Below are 19,235 nucleotides of genomic sequence, written 5' to 3'. Positions count from 1 at the left end.
CTGCAACCTCCACCTCCCAAGCTCAAGTGATCCTCCCACCTCAGCCTCCCAAGTAGCCAGGACTACAGGTGCATGACAACATGCCTAATTTTTTATCTTTTGTAGTGATGGGGTTTTGCCATGTTGCCCAGGCTGGTCTTGAATTCCTGAGCCCGCCTTGGCCTCCCAAAGTGCTGGGATTAAAGAACAGTGTTTTTAATGCTAACAATACTGCTCCCTTTCTGATGGCCAGCATTCTGTGCTTTGGTGTTTCTCAACTGTAAAATAGTAATGAGGGTGTCTTTAGGCATGCATGAGGATTACATGAGAAAATAAACAAGTACAGTGCCTGAGTCACAGTCAGTGCCCAGAGAGGAGAGCCATTTTTATTATATCATTTTATTGTTGGAGGGAACTTGAAAGGTCATTTTGTTGACTCATACTGTCTCATCGATTGGGGAACTGAGGCCCAGATAGGAGAAGGAACACAGTGAGTGAACAGGGCTTCAGTGGTGAGATAGGGACTTTAACCCAGCCCAGGTCTTTTGATTTCCAAGCTCTGTTGCAGTGAGCCGAGATCGCACCACTGCGCTCCAGCCTGGGCAAAAAGAGTGAAACTCTGTCTCAAAAAAAAAAAAAAAAAGCTATTCCTTAGAACCTCTAAGTGGCCTAATCACATATTCATGTGTGTAGGTATAGGCTCTGACACATTTCTAGGTTTCTGAACTTGCTGGGGAGAGTGAATTGGGGATGAGGAGCGGTCAGTGGCATCAGCAAGTGGCTTCTTCTGGTGAACGGGAATGGGGTCTCTCACTTGTTGCAGTTGTCAACTCTGCTCTTATGACCCAACTGAGTTTCATTTATCTGTTTCTTTTTTCAGCAAAAGCTAATAATGATAATGACAGTTATCATCATCATCATACCATAATGACAGCTACCATTTATTAAGCATTTTGTGTTATACAATATTCACAGCAATCCTTCATCCTCACCACCTCCATTCTCATCCAAGCCAGCATCATCCCTCACTTGGAAAACTAGCTTCCTAACTAGTTTCCTGGCCTCTCCACTTCCCTGTTTAAAATCTATTTCCTCACAATAGCAAATGATGATGCAACTCCCATTCCTGAAACCTCCTCCTGCTCCAAATTGACCTGAGAACATATCAGGATTCCTAACCACAACCCACAAGGTCCTGCATGATCGAGCTGCTGCCTCTCTTCCAACTCACCTTGTTCATGTCTCTCCCTAGAACACTATGCTCCAGTCACAAGGACCTTTTTTCCTGCAATAAACTTTGTCCTTTCCCTCCTTGGATACTGCATTTGCTGCTCTCCATGCCTGCACTTTTTATCCTCTGCTTTTTGTTATGCTGGTCTTAGGTCAAGATTTTTCTGCTCCAACGACCTCCCTTGACCACCCTATCTAAAAGAGGCCCCTCTGCTTGACTAGTTACTCCCAGTCATACCCCTGCTTTTTTTCATGTTGCTTCTCACAATTTGCAATTATCTTGATTATGTATGTGTATCCCCATTGTTGTTTATCTCCTCCCCCTAGAATTTAAGCTCCATGAAAGTGGGAAGTACTTGGTCACCTTCCCAGTTCTTAGGCCTGGCTCATGGTAGGCTCTCAAAAAATATTCAGTGAATGAATGTGTTATTGCTTCCATTTGACAGATGTGGAGTAAGCCTCAGAGGTCCTTTCCTTTGCCTGTATTGGTTTCCTATGGCTGCTCTAACAAATTGCCACAATCTTAGTGCCATATAACAACACACAAATTTGTTCTCATAGTTCTGAAGGCCAGAATCCCTAAATCAGTTTCAATGAGCCAAAGTAAACATGCCAGCAGGGCTATGCTTCCTCCAAAGGCTATGAAGGAGAATCTGTTTCCTTTGTTGTTGTTGTCCTTCTTCCTAGCTTCTAGAGCATTCTGTATATCCCTTGGCTCGTGGCTCCTTCCCTGATATTCCCATAGTGTCTTCTCTCTCTGACTCTGCTTCTATCCCATGGTCTTCTTATCTCTTGTCTGTAGTCAAATCTCCCTTTGTTTTCCTCCTATGAAGATACTCGAGATTAAACATAAGGATAATCCAGGATAAACCTCCCATCTCAAGATCCCTAACTCAATCACATCTGCAAAGTTCCATATAAGGTAATATTTTCAGTTTCTGGGGATTAAGATGTGGATGTATTTGGGAATCATTATTCATCTTTCACAGTCTTCTCTCTGACCCCCGGTGATTCACATCCATCCTACATGTGAAATACATTGACCTCATGCTATAATAACATTTCCAAAAGTCTCAATCCATTACATCATCAATTCAAGTCCCAAATCTTATCTAAATACTATCAGCTAAAAAGTTCCAGATCACATCATCTAAATTACCTAAATTAGGTATGGATGAAACCAGAAATACAATTCATTTGAGAAAAAATTCTACTTCATCTGTTGATCTGTAAACTAGAAAACAAGTTACCTGTCTCTAAAATACAACAGCAGCACAGTCATAGGATAATAGTTACAAATGTTCTCATTCCAAAAGGGAGAAAATAGAAGAAAGGATTCATCAGCCTCAAGCAATTTAAAAACCCAACCAGGCAACCTCATTAGGTTTCCAGGCTTGGGAATAATCCTCTGTGTCTTGGGGCTTCCTCTGGGCTCAAGGTTCTATTTTCGGATTCATCTTCCTTTTTCCTTGAAGGATAACATATATTTGAGCTGAGTAGCTTTATCCACCTGTTTGTGTTTGTAGAATTTTGGGGAATCCAATAACCTTCATTCATTTTGTCCTCTCTCTGTCATTTTCAGTCCAAACTGAAAGTGTTTCTGCTGGTAAAACATTTCTCAAAACCTTGTGGGCCTCTCATGTATAGCACATGGATTCACTTCATTAGATAAGAGGGTCCCACACAGATGCTTCCTGGAAAATTCCATCTCTGTTTCTGGAATCTGCTGAGATGGTTGCGGGGATCCATGACTCACATACTGGATCTCTTCAAAGAGCCCTCTGTTTGAGTGAATAGTTTGGTCTTTTGCTCCTTCCAACACACTAGCAAAAGATAATTAAGCTACAACCTTGGCTTTCTCTCCAGAGCACACTTTCCTGACAATGAATATGACTTTAGTGTATTTGGCAATATGGATAGGCTGAGAATTTCCCAAATCATCAAGCCCTGGTTTCTTTTTAAGAGGTCTCTCAGTTTATCTCCTTCCTCTCACATTTTACTATAGGCAACAAGAAGAAACCAGGCTCCAACTTTAACATTTTGCTTAGAAATCATCTCATCTAAATATCCAAGCTCATCACTTACAAGTTCTGCTTTCTACAAAACTACAGGATGAAATTTAGCTAAGCTTTTTGTCACTATGTAAGAATCCCTGTCTTAGTCAGCTTGGACTGGTCATAAGAAAGTACCATAGACTGGGTGGCTTAAACAACATATATTTACTAACTCACAGTTATAGAGGCTGGGAAATCCAAGATTTGAGTGTTGGCTGATTTGGTTCCTGGTCAGAGCTCTCTTCCTGGCTTGCAGACAGCTGCCTCCTTGCTGTGTCTTCACATGGTCTTTTCCCTGTTGTGTGCATGTGGAAAAAGAAAGAGAGCTCTCTCTCTTCCCCTTCTCTCATAAGGCCACCAATCCTGCCAGATGAGGATCCCATCCTTGTGACCTCCTTTAACCTTAATTACCTCCCTAAAACCCTATCTTCAAATGTAGTCTCATTGGGATTTAAAGTAAACATATGAATTTTGGGAATACACACTTCGGTCCATAGTGATGCCCTTTCCACCTGTTCCTAAAAACATATTCATTATTTCTTTCTTAGCTGTCACTAGCAGCACCTTTAGTGTTCATATGTCTACCAACAGTCTGTTATGACAATATAGAATTCTCTAAGCTAATATAGGCTTTTTCTATCATTCACTTCTCCTGAGTCCTCACTGCCTGAGTTTTTAACACCCATAATTCTACCAACCATCTATTCAAAAAACTCTAGGCTTTTCATATCATATGCCTCAAAGTTCTTGCAGTCTCTGCCCATCAGCCAATTCCAAAGCCACTTCCACATTTTTAGATATTTCTTACAGCAACACTACACTTCCAGTGCAAAAATCTGTATTAGTTTCCTATGGTTGCTGTAACAGATTGCTACAAACTCAGTGCCTTAAAACAACACAAATTTATTCTGTTATGGTTCTTGAGTCCAGAAATCTGAAATTAGTTTTAATGGGCTAAAGTCAAGGTTTTGGCAGGGCCGTTCTCCTTCTAGAGACTCTAAGGAAGAATCTATTTTCTTCTCTTTTCCAGCTTCTCGAACTACATTAATTGCACTCCTTGGCTCATGAACCCTTCCTTGATCTTCACATAGCATCTTCTCTCTTTGACCCTGTTTCTATCACATGGTCTTCTTCTCTTTTGTTGGCAGTCAAATCTCCTTCCACCTCTCTCTTATAAGGATACTTGGGATTACATTTAGGGTCCACTTGGATAATCCTCTCATTTCAAGATCCTTAATTTGCCCATATCTGCAAAATCCCATATGAGGTAATATTTGTAGTTTCTGAGCATTAAAACATGGATATCTTTGGGGGCTGTTACTCAGCCTATCACAGTTATACAGCCAATATTCAAACCAGACCTGTTTGACTTCAGAAGCAAACCATTGACCATTAGGCTGTAGTATTTGCACGCATGTATTTTCCTGGTTGGGTTAGAGCACCTTCCATAAATCTGTGCACACAATAAGTGCCCACTTAGTACTCATCACATAAATGTAACATTCTCTTTTGGGGCATTGAGGTTTTCTCATTCAATCTGAACTGAAGACCAAGATGTGGCTCCTGGGCCAACCCATTTCCTTCTCCCAAAGAGCATACTGTTCTGTCCCAAACAGGACACCATTGATGGCTTTGGCTCAATCTGACTTCTTCTCTAATTCCCTTAGCTACCACTTAATGGTTTTGTGATTTTCTTTTCCTTCCTTCCTTCCTTCCTTCCTTCCTTCCTTCCTTCCTTCCTTTCTTCCTGGAAAAAACACAAACCTAAACTAGGCTTTTTTCTCTTCTCTCACTCAACAACAATAAACACTTCTGTGACAAAATGTGTGGGTTTCTCCCCACACATCAAGAAACAATGAATTCTGCAGTGGACACTAGCTGGCTGTCCTCCAATTCAACTTAATTCTGACTCTGTCTACCTGGAGATGGCCTTAGAAACCACAAGTTGAGGGTTCAGTCCCACAAGACCACCCACTCCTTTCCACCAGTTGCAAGTTCAGGCCTCCACGAGCTTCAAGTTGGAGTTCCCACAACACCCTCTTCGGGTTTGATTAATTTGCTAGAGTAGCGCACAGAACTCAGGAAAACACTTATGCTTACTAGTTTATTACAAAGACTATTTTAAAGGATACAAATAATCAGCCAGATGAAGGGATACATAGGGTGAGGTCTGGAAGGGTCCTGAGCACAAGAGCTTCTGTTCCTGGGGAGCTGGGATGTGCCATCCTCTTGGGACATAGATTAATTTTTGTTCACCTTCCTGTCAGCCTCCATGTGTTCAGTTATCCAGTAGCCCCTCAAACCTCATCCCTTTAGGTTTTTTACGGAGACTTCATTTGATAGGCGTGACTGAAGCATGGATAGTCATGTTGGAATATGATTGGACAAAAAGGGTATGATTTAAACCCAGCAAGGGCTGTCCAGATTCTTCTTGGCCTCTCTATGCAGCATTCCTTACTCCAGGGTATGGGGCTAGACCCCCTCTGGAATAAGGGTCTTATGACCCACAATCAAATTAGAGTCCTGCCTTGGGCAGGTGAAAGGAGGGCAGGAGAAAGCTAGAGATAAAGAGATTCTCTTTACTCTTACAAGGGCTATGGGAATTATGAGCCAAGAACCATGGATGAAAACATATGTGTTGAAAACCATGAATGAAAACATATATATGTACGTGTGTGTGCATATGTATATATACATAATAGATATAGATATAGATATCATAGACTCATAGTACTTAGTTAGAGGCATAATAGTCCCTTCATTCTACAAATTGTGAAACTGAGGCCCAGAGAGGAGAAGTGAGCACACACAAAGACACTATGTTTAGGACAGAACCAGGCATAGCATCTAAAATATGGTTCCCAGTTTAGAGATTGTCTACAAAAACCTAATGTTATCTTTAAAAATAAATGATAGACTATTCTTTTAGTGCAGTCTTAGGTTCACAGCAAAATTGAGCCGAAGGAGCAGGGAGTTCCCATATACCCCTGGCCCCATGCATTCACAGCATCCCCTACTATTGACATCCAGCAACGGAGTGAGACATTTGTTACATCAGTGAACCTACACTGACATACCATTATCACCCAGAGTTTACTTTGGGGTTCATTCTTGGTGGGGTGCATTCTGTGGGTTTGGACAGATGTCTAATGGTGTGTATCTACCATGAGTATCATGGAGTCATTTCACTGCCCTAACCTAAAAATCTTCTGTGCTCCACCTGTTCATCTCTCCCTCTTTTCTAACTCCTGGCAACTACTGATATTTTCACTGTCTCCATAGTTTTGCCTTTTCCAGAATGTCATACAGCTAGAAACATACAGACCGTAGCCTTACAGATTGTCTTCTTTCACTTAGTAATATGCATTTAAGTTTTCTCCATGTTTTTTTATGTCTTGGTAGCTCATTTCCTTTTAATGCTGAATAATATTCCATTCTCTGAATGTACCATAGTTTATTTATCCATTCACCTACTGAAAGACATCTTGGTTGCTCCTAAGTTTTTGCAATTATAAATAAGGCTACTATCTGCTGGGTGCAGTGGCTCAGGCCTATAATCCCAGTACTTTGGAAGGCTGAGGAGGGTGGATTGCTTGAGGTCAGGAGTTTGAGACCAGCCTGGCCAACATGGTGAAACCCCATCTCTACTAAAAATAAAAAATTAGCCGGTTGTGATGGCAGGCGCCTGTAATCCCAGCTACTCGGAAGGCTGAGGCAGGAGAGTCACTTGAACCCGGGAGACGGTGGTTGCAGTGAGCCAAGATCGCAGTACTACACTCCAGATTGGGCATCAGAGGCTCTGTCTCAAAATAATAATAATAATAAATTGCTTCTAAGTGGTGTTATCATTCTGTGCATTGTAGAACGTTTAGCAGCATCCCTGGCCTGTACTTACTAGATGTCAGTAGCACACCTCCCTTATGTAGCAATCAAAAAGTGTCTCCAGACATTGAAAAATGTCCTCCAAGGGTGCAAGAGGGACATTGAGAACCACCGGTATAAATACAAGGGGAAGATAAATAAATAAATTCAGTTAGAGACCTTGCCTGGACCACTGACAATCATTTCTTGTATTTGTATAGAACTTTGGAGTTCTTATGTACTTTAATTTTCTATAAACTATATTCATTGTAAAAAATGAGAAACTGTACATAAGCAAATGGAAAACAAACATATACATAATTCTACCAGCCAGAGATTAACTATTATCCCCCTAGCCCCAGACACACACATATTCACTTTTACAAACAACCTTGCACTATAATATTGTACTACTACCTACCTTTCTCACTTAATGATATATCATTAGCTTTTTTTGATGTCACATTATAATATGTTAAAGCTTAATAGGGGAACAGAACAGAAATTTATTCTACTTTAGAGATGGGGTCATTGAGGCTTAGTGAAGTTAAAAGAATTTCTAATATTCTGTCTTGTTATCAACTCCCACTATCAACAGAAATTTGGAAAAGCAAATTTTAGAAAAAGGATGTGCAACAAGTCTAGTGAATAGGTTTTTTTAAAAAAAATCTCTTCTTATAGTTTTTAGTTTTTTAAAAAAATATTTTCCTTTTTAGTTATGGAAGAAACTAAAACTTTCTACCTAATAGCATTACAAACATGTTAAAGAGGATAAATGTGTACTGATCTTGCTTGGTTTTTCTTCTTCATGTTTGGGGCTATCTCACTCTGGTATATATGGGAGCCGGAGACAGGGAAAGGGGAGGGAGATTCTGCTTTTGTTGTGACTGTTACACTCTGGATGGGAACTGGCCTCCTTTTAATAGCACATTAACAGCATTATTCTACCCGAAGGAAGACAGCTTCCCTTTGACCTTAGCTGCCTTGTGAGTTTGGTGAACTCCCATCTCTGGCAATGTTCAACCTCTAAAATTCAACTCTAAAATCTTATGAAATATTTTTTGGAACCCTAGTTTCCGTGATTCCAAAACTACAAGCTTCTAGAATTCTGAGATTCTGGGACTCCAGCAGAGTCTCTCAGTTGTCCTGGTCTTTCTCTACAAAAGGCTATACTCTCAAGACACAATCAACCCCAGTAAGGCTTCCCACCTTCCCACCTTCCCAGCATGCTGGGAATTGAGGGACACGACTATTTTTGATACTTCATGGCATTTCTAAAATTAATTTGGACAACATGTGTGAACAAATGGAAAATTCATCAGAGAGATGGAAATCATACAAAAGAGTGAAATGGAAATGTGAGTAATAAAAAAATAGTAACAGAGATAAATAATTCATTAAAATTTTTTTTTTTTTTAGAATCAGGGTCTCACTTTGTTCCCTAGGCTAGAATACAGTGGCACAATTATAACGCACTGCATCCTGGAACTCCTGGGCTCAACTGATCCTCCTGCCTTAGCCTCCTAAGTAGCTAGGACTTCAGGTACATGTCACCACGCCCATCTATTTTCATATATATATATTTTTAGAGACGGGTTCCTGCTGTGTTGCCCAGGCTTATCTTGAACTCCTGGCCCCAAGCAATCCTTCTACCTTTGCCTCCCAAAGTGCTGGGATTACAGGCATGAGCCACCACTAAGAATTCTTTTGATAAAGTTATCAGTGGACTCAATAAAGACAAGGAAATAATCTGTGAACTTGATGATAGGTCAATAAAAATTATCCAAACCAAAATATAAATGGAAAAAAAGAGTGACAAAACTAGAACATCCAAGAGTTGTGGGACAATGTCAAACTGTTTAACATATGAGTAACTGGAATCCCAGATGAAGAAGACAGAATGTGGCAAAAGAAATATTTGACTTTGAGAAGATGAGGTAAGAGGATCACTTGAGTTCAGAAGTTCAAGACCAGCCTGGGTGACATAGTGAGACCCCCCCCATCTCTATTAAAAAATATAAAATAAATATTTGTAGAAATAAAGAAATAATGGCCAAAAATTTTCCAAAAATAATAAAAGACATAAAACTATAGATCAAAAAGTTCAGAGCCGAGTGCAGTGGTGTATGCCTGTAGTCCCAGCTACTTTGGAGGCTAAGGCAAGAGGATGATTTGAGTTCAGGAGTTTCAGGCCAGCACAGGCAACATCATGAGACCTCATCTAAAAAAAAAAGTGCAGAGAAAAATACCAAAATAAAAAGGATAAAGACCAACACAACACACACACACACCTGCCTAGACACATCATATTCAAACTGATGTAAATAAAAAATAAAGAGAAAACCTTGAAGGCAGCTAAGGGAAAAAGACATTTAGATACAGAGAAACAGATATAAGAATTAAAGTTATCAGAAATTATGCAAATCAGAAGACATTGATGTGATAGCTTGTCAGTGTTTACACAAAAGCATTGTCAACCCAGAGAAAATATCTTGCAAAAATGAAGGAGAAATAAAGCCTTTTTTTTTTAAAACAAATGAAAACTAAGATAATTAATTACCGGCAGATCTGTTCTGTAAAAGTTAAATTCTTCAGGAAGAAGAAATATTATTCCAGACAGAAACTTAGATCTATAAAAAGAAATGACAATCTTTGGAGACGATTAAAGTATAAAAGATAGATTTTCCTTATTTTTAATTTTTTAAAAAATTGTTTTAGAGACAGGGTCTTGCTCTGTTGCTCAGGCTGGAGTGTAGTGGCACAGTCATAGCTCACTGCAACCTCAAACTCCTGGGTTCAAGCAATCCTCCTCCCTGGGCCTCTCAAAGCACTGGGATTACAGGTATGAGCCACTGTGCTCAGCCTGTTCTTCTTTATTTTAAATTGCTCTAAAAGAGATTTGATTAAAGCAGATACAAGCAAACCATGGCCTATGGGGTGGTGTGTATGTATGCGTGAAATGTTCTCCCCAGGGCCTGAAAGCTTGAAGGGATGAGTAACTCCTTCTTTCTCAGGTCTAGTTCAAGGTGCAAGGCCACTTGCGCCAGCAGCATGCGTCAGCAAGATAGCAGAAGCAGGAAGAGAGCCGGCTGGAGGACACCTACCCTGGCCGGAAGACACCTACCCTGGCTAGAAGACACGTACCCCTGAAGATCGAGAAAGAGGCCGTCCGGGTACTATGTACCAGTCACGTCAGACTGGGACACTTCGTGTTTACAGAGGACTATGAAACCCCTGTCCTGTCCTCACTTGGGGCTGACGCCATTTTAGGCCTCAGCCCGCCTGCACCCAGGAGCTCATTAAAACAGCATGTTGCTCCACACCACCTCGTGTTGTCTGTTGGTGCGCTTTTGGGGTTCGAACAGATACAAGAACCTTTCAATGTGTATGTGTATGTGTGTGTGTATATATATATATATACCACATTTTGTTTATCCATTAATCCATTGACAGACACTTAGGTTGATTCCGTATATTTGCTACTGTGAATGGCACTGCAGTAAACATACTAGTGCAGATATATTTTTCATAAAATAATTTCTTTTCTTCTGGGTAGATAGCCAGTAGTGGATGGATCAAATGATTGTTCTATTTTCAGGTTTTTTGAGAAATCTCCATACTTTTTCATAGAGGCTGTACTAATTTACATTCTCTAATGCAAATACAGCAATGTATTGGCATTCCTTTTTTTCTGCTCCTTGCCAACATCTGTTATATTTTGATTTCTTAATAATAGCCATTCTGACTGGTGTAACATGATATTTCATTGTGGTTTTAATTTGCATTTCTCTGATGATTAGTGATGTTGAACATTTTTTCATATTAAAAAATGTCTACATATGTCATTTGGCAACTTTCTAATGGAGTTATTAATGTTGGGTTTTTTTTTTTTAGTTGTTTGAATTCCTTGTAAATTCTGGATATCAGTCCCCTGTTGGATGCACAGTTTGCAAATATTTTCTCCTATTTTGCAGATTGTCTCTTCACTTTGTTAATTATTATTTTGCTGTGCAGCAGCTTTTTAGCTTAATTAAGTCCCATTTGTCTATTTTTGTTTTTGTTGCCTGTACTTTTGAGGTCTTAGTCATGAATTCTTCGCCTAGTCTAATGTCCAGGAATGTTTTCCCTGGGTTTTCTTCTAGCATTTTGATAGTTTCAGGTCTTATGTTTAAGTCTCTAATCCAACTTGAGTTGATTTTTGTATATGGTGAGAGATAGGAGGTCCAGTTTTATTCTTCTGAATATGGTAATCCAATTTTATCAGCATCATTTATTGAAAAGGGTATCCTTTTTCCAGTGTATGTTTTTGTCAACTTTGTCAAAAATCATTTGGCTATAGACATGTGGCTTTATTTCTGGGTTCTTTATTCTGTTCCATTGGTCTTTCTGTTTATTTCTATACCAGTGTCATGCTGTTTTGGTTACTATAGCTTTGTGGTATAATTTGAGGTCAGGTAACGTGGTGCCTTCAGCTCTATTCTTTTTGCTTTGGATTGCTTTGGCTATTTGGGCTTTTGGGGGAGGGGTTCCATATAAATTTTAGGGTTTTTTTTCTGATTCTGTGAAGAATGAGCATGGAATTTTAATAGGGATTGCATTGAATCTGTAGATCACTTTGGGCAGTATAGTCATTTTAACGATATTAATTCTTTTGATCCATGAACATGGAGTGTTTTTCCATTCGTTCGTGTCATTCCTTTCATCAGTGTTTTCTAGTTTTCCTTGTAGAGATCTTTCACCTCCTTGGTTAAATATATTCCTAGGTATTTTATTTTTTGTAGCTACTGTAAATGGGATTGCCTTCTTGATTTGGTTCTCAGCTTGATTGTTATTGGTGTATAGAAATGCTACTGATTTTTGTATATTGATTTTGTATCCTAAAACTTTGCTGAATTCATTAATCAAACCTAAGAGTTTTTTGTTTTTGGAGGAATTTTTAGGTTTTTCTAGACGTAAGATCATATTATCATCAAACAGAGGTACTTTAACTTCCCTTTTCCAGTTGTATGCCTTTATTTCTTTTTCTTGCCTGATTGCTCTGGCAAGGACTTCCAGTACCATGTTGAATAAGAATGGTGAGAGTGGGCATTGTTGTCTTACTCCAGTTCTTAGGGAGATTGCTTTAAACTTTTCCCTGTTCAGTATGGTATTGGCCATGGGTTTGTTGTATATGGCCCTTGTTGTTTTGAGGTATGTTCCTTCTTTGCCTATTCTGTTGAGGGTTTTTATTATAAGGGAATGCTGGATTTTACAAAATTATTTTTCTTCATCTATTAAGATAATCATATTGTTTTTGTCCTTAATTCTGTTTATGTGATAAATCACAGTTATTGATTAGATAAACTAATAAATAGTCTAGCTAGAAGTTTGTCAATTTTGCTTATCTTTTCAAAGAACCAACTTTTTGTTTTGTTGATCCTTTTTATCATTTTTTTTGTCTTCAATTTCATTTAGTTCCGCTCTAATCTTTATTATTTATTTTCATTTGCTAGCTTTGGGTTGGGTTTGTTCTTGTTTTTCTAGTTCCTGGAGGTGTGATAGTAAGTTGTTAATTGGTGATCTTTCTATTTTATTTTGTCGTAGGCATTTAACTCTATAAACATCCCTCTTAGCACTACTTTTCTTATATATCCCAGGATTATGTTGTATATCCATTTTCATTCATTTCAAAAAATTCTTTTTTTGAGATGGAGTTTTGCTCTTGTTGCCCAGGCTGGAGTGCAATGGCTTGATCTTGGCTCACTGCAACCTCTGCCTCCCAGGTTCATGTGATTCTCCTGTCTCAGCCTCCTGAGTAGCTGGGATTACAGGCACATGCCACCACACCCGGCTAATTTTTGTATTTTTAGTAAAGATGGGGTTTCTTCATATTGGTCAGGCTGGTCTTGAACTCCTGACCTCAGGTAATCCACCCGCCTCGGCTTCCCAAAGTGCTGGGATTACAGGTATAAGCCACCGCACCCAGCCAAAAAATTTTAAATTTCCATCTTAATTTCATCATGGATCCAAAGATTGTTAAGGGACATATTGTTTAATTTTCATGTATTTGGATAGTTTTGAAAGTTCCTCATGGTATTGATTTCTAGTTTTGTTTCCCTGTGGTCTGAGAAGACACTTGATAGGGTTTCAGTTTTTAAAAATTTATTGAGACTGATTTGTGGACTAACATACAAAATGTCTTGGAGAATATTCCATGTGCTGATAAGAAGAATGTATACTCTGCAATTGTTGAGTAGAATGTTCTGTAAATATTATTTGGTCCATTTGGCCTAGAGTCCAATTTGAGTCTAGTGTTTGTTTGTTGATTTTCTGTCTCAGTGACCTGTCTAATGCTATGAGTGGAGTATTGAAGACCCCCACTATTATTGTATTGCTGTCTCTTTCTTTAGGTCTAGTAATACTTGTTTTATAAATCTGGTGCTCCAGTGTTGGATGCATATATATTTAGAATTGCAATATACTCTTCTTGAATTGATCTCTTTACCATTATATAATTATTTTCTTCTTTTTTAACTATTTTTGATTTAATATCTATTTTATCTGATACCAGTATAGCTACTCCTGCTCACTTTCAGTTTCTGTTCATGTAGAATATCTTTTTCCATCTTTTAATCTTCAGTCTCTAAGTGTCTTTACCAGTAAAGTGAGTTTTTTATAAGTGGCATATAGTTGGTTCATTTTAAAGCTCAATCCCATAATCTCTATCTTTGAAGTGGGGTTTTTATTTAGTCCAAATTGGCTTAAGATAACTTGAAATGGGCTATTAAGCTGTTGAGCAAGGGTGATGTGATCTTCACTAAGAAGGTATACAGGCTGATACTGGCTAATTTCCACATTGGTACAAACATTGATGTCTCCATGCAAGAAAAAGGTGAAAGAGCAAGACAATCATTCACTTTTATTTATAGGTTTTTAATCTTTTTCATGAGACTATACAAACCACTTGCCAATATGTACAAAGTTCTGGTTCATTAAACACCATCCCAACAGACTGTGAACTGCTTTGAAAAGCAGAGTATGGCATTCAGAGTAAAGTCTTTTCTCCCACACTCCATCTTCCTCGTCTGTTAAATCCTGGTAAATAAGGTCAGCAAAATTGGGGTCCTTGCCCCACCAAAATATTGACAATTCTCTTCTTCTAGGTGTTTGATCTTGCTGCCAAACACCAACTATATCTGTCTTAAGGCAGCGATTAAAGCTGTTCAAATTAGGGTCACTTTGAGTCGTGGGAAGCACAATAGGGGCAGAAGTTGGGCCTTGCCATACATATCTTTTCCATTTAATCCTTGTCAAGTCAGCCAGGCAGAAGAGGTCATGGTGACCATCTTCCAGGCTGGCCTGGTTCATCATGAAGGAGGAATTCATCATCTCTCATAGTAGCTGCCACCAGCACCATAGCCACCATCTGCCATTACTGCCGCCGCCAACCACAGATAGAAACACTTGACACCGGGGATAGTGAGAGGTGGGTGGTGGTTGGAGGAGTTGAGGAAAAGGAGGTTGCTGGGCCACCTGCCACCTCTACCCACCCCCTGCCAGTGCCATGAGCAGCCACTGCCACTTGGCTGGCACACAGCCACCTGGGCCTGAGGGCCGGAGTGGGAGGGCCATGCTGCACTCACCCAGCAGGCTGGACTGTGGAGCCAATGGACGGACACCCGTATCTCTCGGAAGGAGAGAGGAGATGTGTGGCCTTTTCACAGGAACAATAATAAATTACACAATAAATAATCAAAATTGGGTCAGAGTTGGCAAAGCCCAAGCCCTGGAGGGTTCTCCCAGGTGGGGAGGTGCTTGCACAGGGGCAGGAAAGCTGAGAATGGGGAGAGAAGCCCAGGCCCCCAGCCTGGCAATGGTAATGTCCTTAAGCCTATAGTCTCCTCAATGGTGGCAGAATTTGCAGACTCAGACCATTCTCTGGCTCCATCTTTGTGTTGTCTCTTGCTGAGCCAGCCTAACGTTGGCCCTTCTGCTGCCTCACTGCCTGGATACCATTTTATGAGCCCAGCAGTCAATGTTTTTTTCCTACTTTAATTGAAATTTATAGGTTTTCTTATTTATTGATTTATTTATTTGAGACAGAGTTTTGCTCTTGTTGCCCAGGCTGGAGGGCAATGGCATGATCTTGGCTCACTGCAACCTCCGCCTCCCGGGTGCAAGCAATTCTCCTACCTCAGCCTCCTGAGTAGCTGGGATTACAGGCATGCGCCACCACACTCAGCTAATTTTGTATTTTTAGTAGAGATGGTATTTTGCCATGTTGGTCAGTCTGGTCTCGAACTCCTGACCTTGGTGATCTGCCTGCCTCGGCCTCCCTAAGTGCTGGGATTACAGGCATGAGCCACCGTGCCCGGCTCTCCTCACTTTAATTGTGGCCACAGGGACCAGCTTGCCCTCTCTGGGGTAAATTTTAACATTATATTTAACTTAACACAATATACCCCAAATATTACTCTTTCAATGTGTAACAATGTAAAAACTATTAAAATATTTTACATTTTTTTGTATTACAGTTTTAAAATCTAGTATTTATTTTATACTTATGGCACATCTCAATTCAGATTGGTCACATTTCAAGCGCTCAATGTGGCTAGCAACTACTATATTAATGCAGGCATACAAGAAATATTACAGCATTAAGTGCTTATATTAGAAAAGAAAATAGGTCTCTAATCGATAATCTAAACTCTGATGTCAAGCAACTAGAAAAAAAAATTAGCTCAAAGCAAGGTGAAGGGGAGAAAAAGAAGAAAAAATGCACAAAATTGAAAGCAGTGTAAAAACAATAGAGGAAAATTAATAAACCAGAAAATTATTTGCTTGAAAACATCAATAAAATCTACCAGACTGTTCAAGAAAGAAAAGACAGAAGACACAGATTACCAATATCAGAAATGAAAAATAGGACATCACTCTGGATCCTATTGGCATTAAAAGGATAATGAGGAAAGGTTAAAAAGAACCCTAGGTGGGAGGCTGAGGCAGGCAGATCACCTGAGGTCCGGAGTTCGAGACCAGCTTGGCCAACGTGGTGAAACCCCCTCTCTACCAAAAATATACAAATTAGCTGCCAGGAGACCGGCCACAGTTGGGGGCGAGGACCAGAGTGAGCAGGAAAAACAAGAGCGTCTGGAAACCCAAAGGAAGAAGCAGAAAGAACGGATGCTGCAGCTCAAGACCCAGCTAGATGACTTGGAAACATTTGCCTATCCAAGAGCAGTTACGATGCCCTGCCGCAGTTCGTGTGTTGGAAAGAGAGTGGGTGATCCTAGACAAGTTAATAAAGAAAATGGACATGCATCTGAATGAGGACATCAGTTCCCTGTCCACTGAAGAGCTTCGTCAGTGTGTAGATGCAGTAGTGGCTCACATCGTCAACTCAGCCCTAGTCAAAGATCAGTTGGTTGAGCAACTGAAAACTCAGATTGGAGACCTCTAGATGTTCATTGACTTCATCCAAGATGAAGTGGGAAGCCCCTTGCAGACAGGTGGTGGACACTGTGAGCGCAAGGCCTCTGGGAAGACAGGAAATGCCTCCACCAGAACTGGCAGCAGCAGACCCACTGCCTCCAGGACACAGCAAAACAAATGCAGGGGACGGGAAGAAAGTCCAAGGGACAGGGCTGCACCTGATGCCGCAAGTGCTGGCAATGCTCCAGATTTCACTGTTAGCTAATTTGGTTGTGCCACAGGCCAGATCCCTCCAACCCTGTAACAGAGGGGCCAGGTGACAGACTACGCTCCCTTGTTGAAGAGGCTGGAGGTGTCAGTGGACAGAGTGAAGCAGCTAGCCTTGAGGCACCAGCCACACAACCGTGTCACCACCTCTGCCATCCTCCAGGACCTCTCTCTGGCAGGCAAGGATGAGCTGGCCATGGCTGTGTGGAAGGAGCTGATGGTGGCTGTGAGGGACCTGCTAGCCCATGGACTATATGCCTCCTCCTCAGGAATGAGCCTCATCATGGCTCTTATTGCTCGTTTGCTGCCAGCCTTCTCCTCAGCCCCTGAGCCCATGCACCCCTGGGAGTTCTTTGTAAAGTACTGAAACCGCCTTTGCAAAATTATGACTGAGACAGTGAAAGAGATCTAACTTAACCGACTCCATCTTGCTTCTAACCCCCAAACTGTCTTTGTTCATTCCTGGGCACAAGCTGAACTAACTATGGGAGAAACTTAGTTTGTAGTTTATAGTTTAAACAAAGATGGTAACAGCCCTTTCCCAAAGCAGATCTCCTTCTTACCTGGGGACTAGACTAGCCACAGGATTAGAAATTATGGTTTAGGAGTCATGTACCTGGAGGCTACAAGATTGTGACCCTACGTAAACTGCTCCTAAGATCAGTGCTTGCGATATTTTGCGGGCCCCGCACTTGATGGATCAGCTGGCACCACCCAGATTGATAAACTGGCTCGTTTGATCTTGGGGCCCCCACCCAGGAACTGACTCAGTGCAAGAAGACAGCTTTGACTCCCTGTGATTTCAACCCTGACCAATCAGCACTCGTGGCTCACTGGCCCTGCCCCCCCACCCACCGTGTTATCCTTAAAAACTCTGCCCTCAAATGCCTGGGAAGACTGATTTGAGTAATAATAAAACTCTGATCTCCCGCAAAGCCAGCTTTGTGTGAATTACTCTTTCCCTGTTGCAATTCCCCTGTCTTGATGAATCTGCTCTGTCTAGGCAGCCAGCAAGGTAAACCCCTTGGGGGGTTACAGTACTACCATGCTAAAAATGGCGGTGCTTATGCCCAGCCCAGGAGCTCTCCCAGTCTTCGCCCTTCCTGTTACAGGAGGCACTGATGTGACCCCCAAAGAGAGCCTACTGACAGTCATCCACATGGTGCTGACAGAGCACGACCCTTTTACGCACAGTGCAGACTCTGAATTGAAGGCTTTGGTGTGCATGGCACTGAATGAGCAGCGTCTGATGTCATGGGTGAACCTCATCTGCAAGTCCGGGTCACTCATCGAGCCTCACTACCAGCCTGGGAGCTACGTAGTACACACAGGCTTTGAGAGTGCCCTCAACCTGCACAGTCGCCTCAGCAGCCTCAAGTTCAGCCTCCCTGTAGATCTGGCCATGCCTTTTGATGAGAATGCCCTGACCCCAGGCAAGCTCCTTGCTCAGTAGGGATAGATGTGTTAGTCTTCTAGCATAGAAGCAAGGAATCAAAGATGGGGTTAAAGGCATTTTTCCCAGACCCTGCTTAGGTCATCAGCCAAATGAGTGCAAAGTGTGTTTTCCCCACCAACTTAGCATCTTGGAAAGATGTGCTGGAGACTCTCTTGTTAAGAAGGTTCTGCCCTGGTGTGTAACCATAGTGTACATACATGTGGGCACATGTGCTTGAGCCCGTGTTAAAGAAATTAATTGTGGCACATAGTACCCCAACTCATTGGGCCAAATCTGATTCTCAGAAAACCTGGGTTGCTTTAACCATTCTCTTTATGGCCATGAGTGACAACATGAGTGAGTCATTGGTCACAGAATAATTTTGCCTGGAGGAACCTGTTAGTTGAGCCATCTTCTTTCACTTGAAGCATGTTTGAGAGGCCAAGGCCAGAATTTAAATTCCTTTTATGAATAGATTTCCCTTTCTTCCTGACCCCAAAGCCAGAGGAGACTATATATTCCATGGCTACCTCTAAAACTAGGAATGGGGATATCTGAAAACAGCATTTAAGCCAGGATGGTCTCAATCTCCTGACCTCGTGATCTGCCCACCTCGGCCTCCCAAAGTGCTGGGATTACAGGTGTGAGCCACTGCACCTGGCCCACAGTCTTTTTAGAAGTAAATATATTCAAGTTAAACGAGAAAATCCTTGCCACCCAAGTCGAGTATGTACAGGAATACAAATTGGTTAACCTGCAGCTGTTCCTCTTTGGGTTATGACTCACTGGGCACCACTTGTCCTGGAGGCTGGCTGGCTGGAGGACACCTGATCTGGTAATAAGTACTGCAGCAGGGATAGGTGCCACAGCAGGATAGCAACTGCAGCAGATCACTGTTTCCAGGCCAGGGGGTGGAGTATTTCATTGTGAAACTGACTCTAGAATGGTTCTATTTGGTCTTCAGTACTTTAGCCTCATTAGTTCACATTTGTCATACA

The 19,235-nt window shown here is 41.2% G+C and overlaps 1 protein-coding gene and 1 pseudogene across 1 annotated transcript in view; one reads left to right on the top strand and one right to left on the bottom strand.

Moving 5' to 3' along the window:
• The window catches only part of SLC36A2 (solute carrier family 36 member 2), a 75,894-nt gene that overhangs the window by 36,375 nt on the left and 20,284 nt on the right, over positions 1-19,235 (bottom strand). The window contains exon 2 of the mRNA XM_063642687.1: positions 3,441-3,558. The gene's annotated coding sequence lies outside the window, so the exon portion shown is untranslated. The remainder of the gene's footprint in view (positions 1-3,440; positions 3,559-19,235) is intronic.
• LOC129485723 (RUN domain-containing protein 1-like) lies at positions 16,080-18,255 on the top strand (annotated as a pseudogene).

The sequence above is a fragment of the Symphalangus syndactylus genome, chromosome 7, assembly GCF_028878055.3.
Source record: "Symphalangus syndactylus isolate Jambi chromosome 7, NHGRI_mSymSyn1-v2.1_pri, whole genome shotgun sequence".
Classification (NCBI taxonomy): domain Eukaryota; kingdom Metazoa; phylum Chordata; class Mammalia; order Primates; family Hylobatidae; genus Symphalangus; species Symphalangus syndactylus.
The sequence above is the reverse complement of the archived record's forward strand: the minus strand, read 5'-3'. Positions and strand labels throughout refer to the sequence as shown.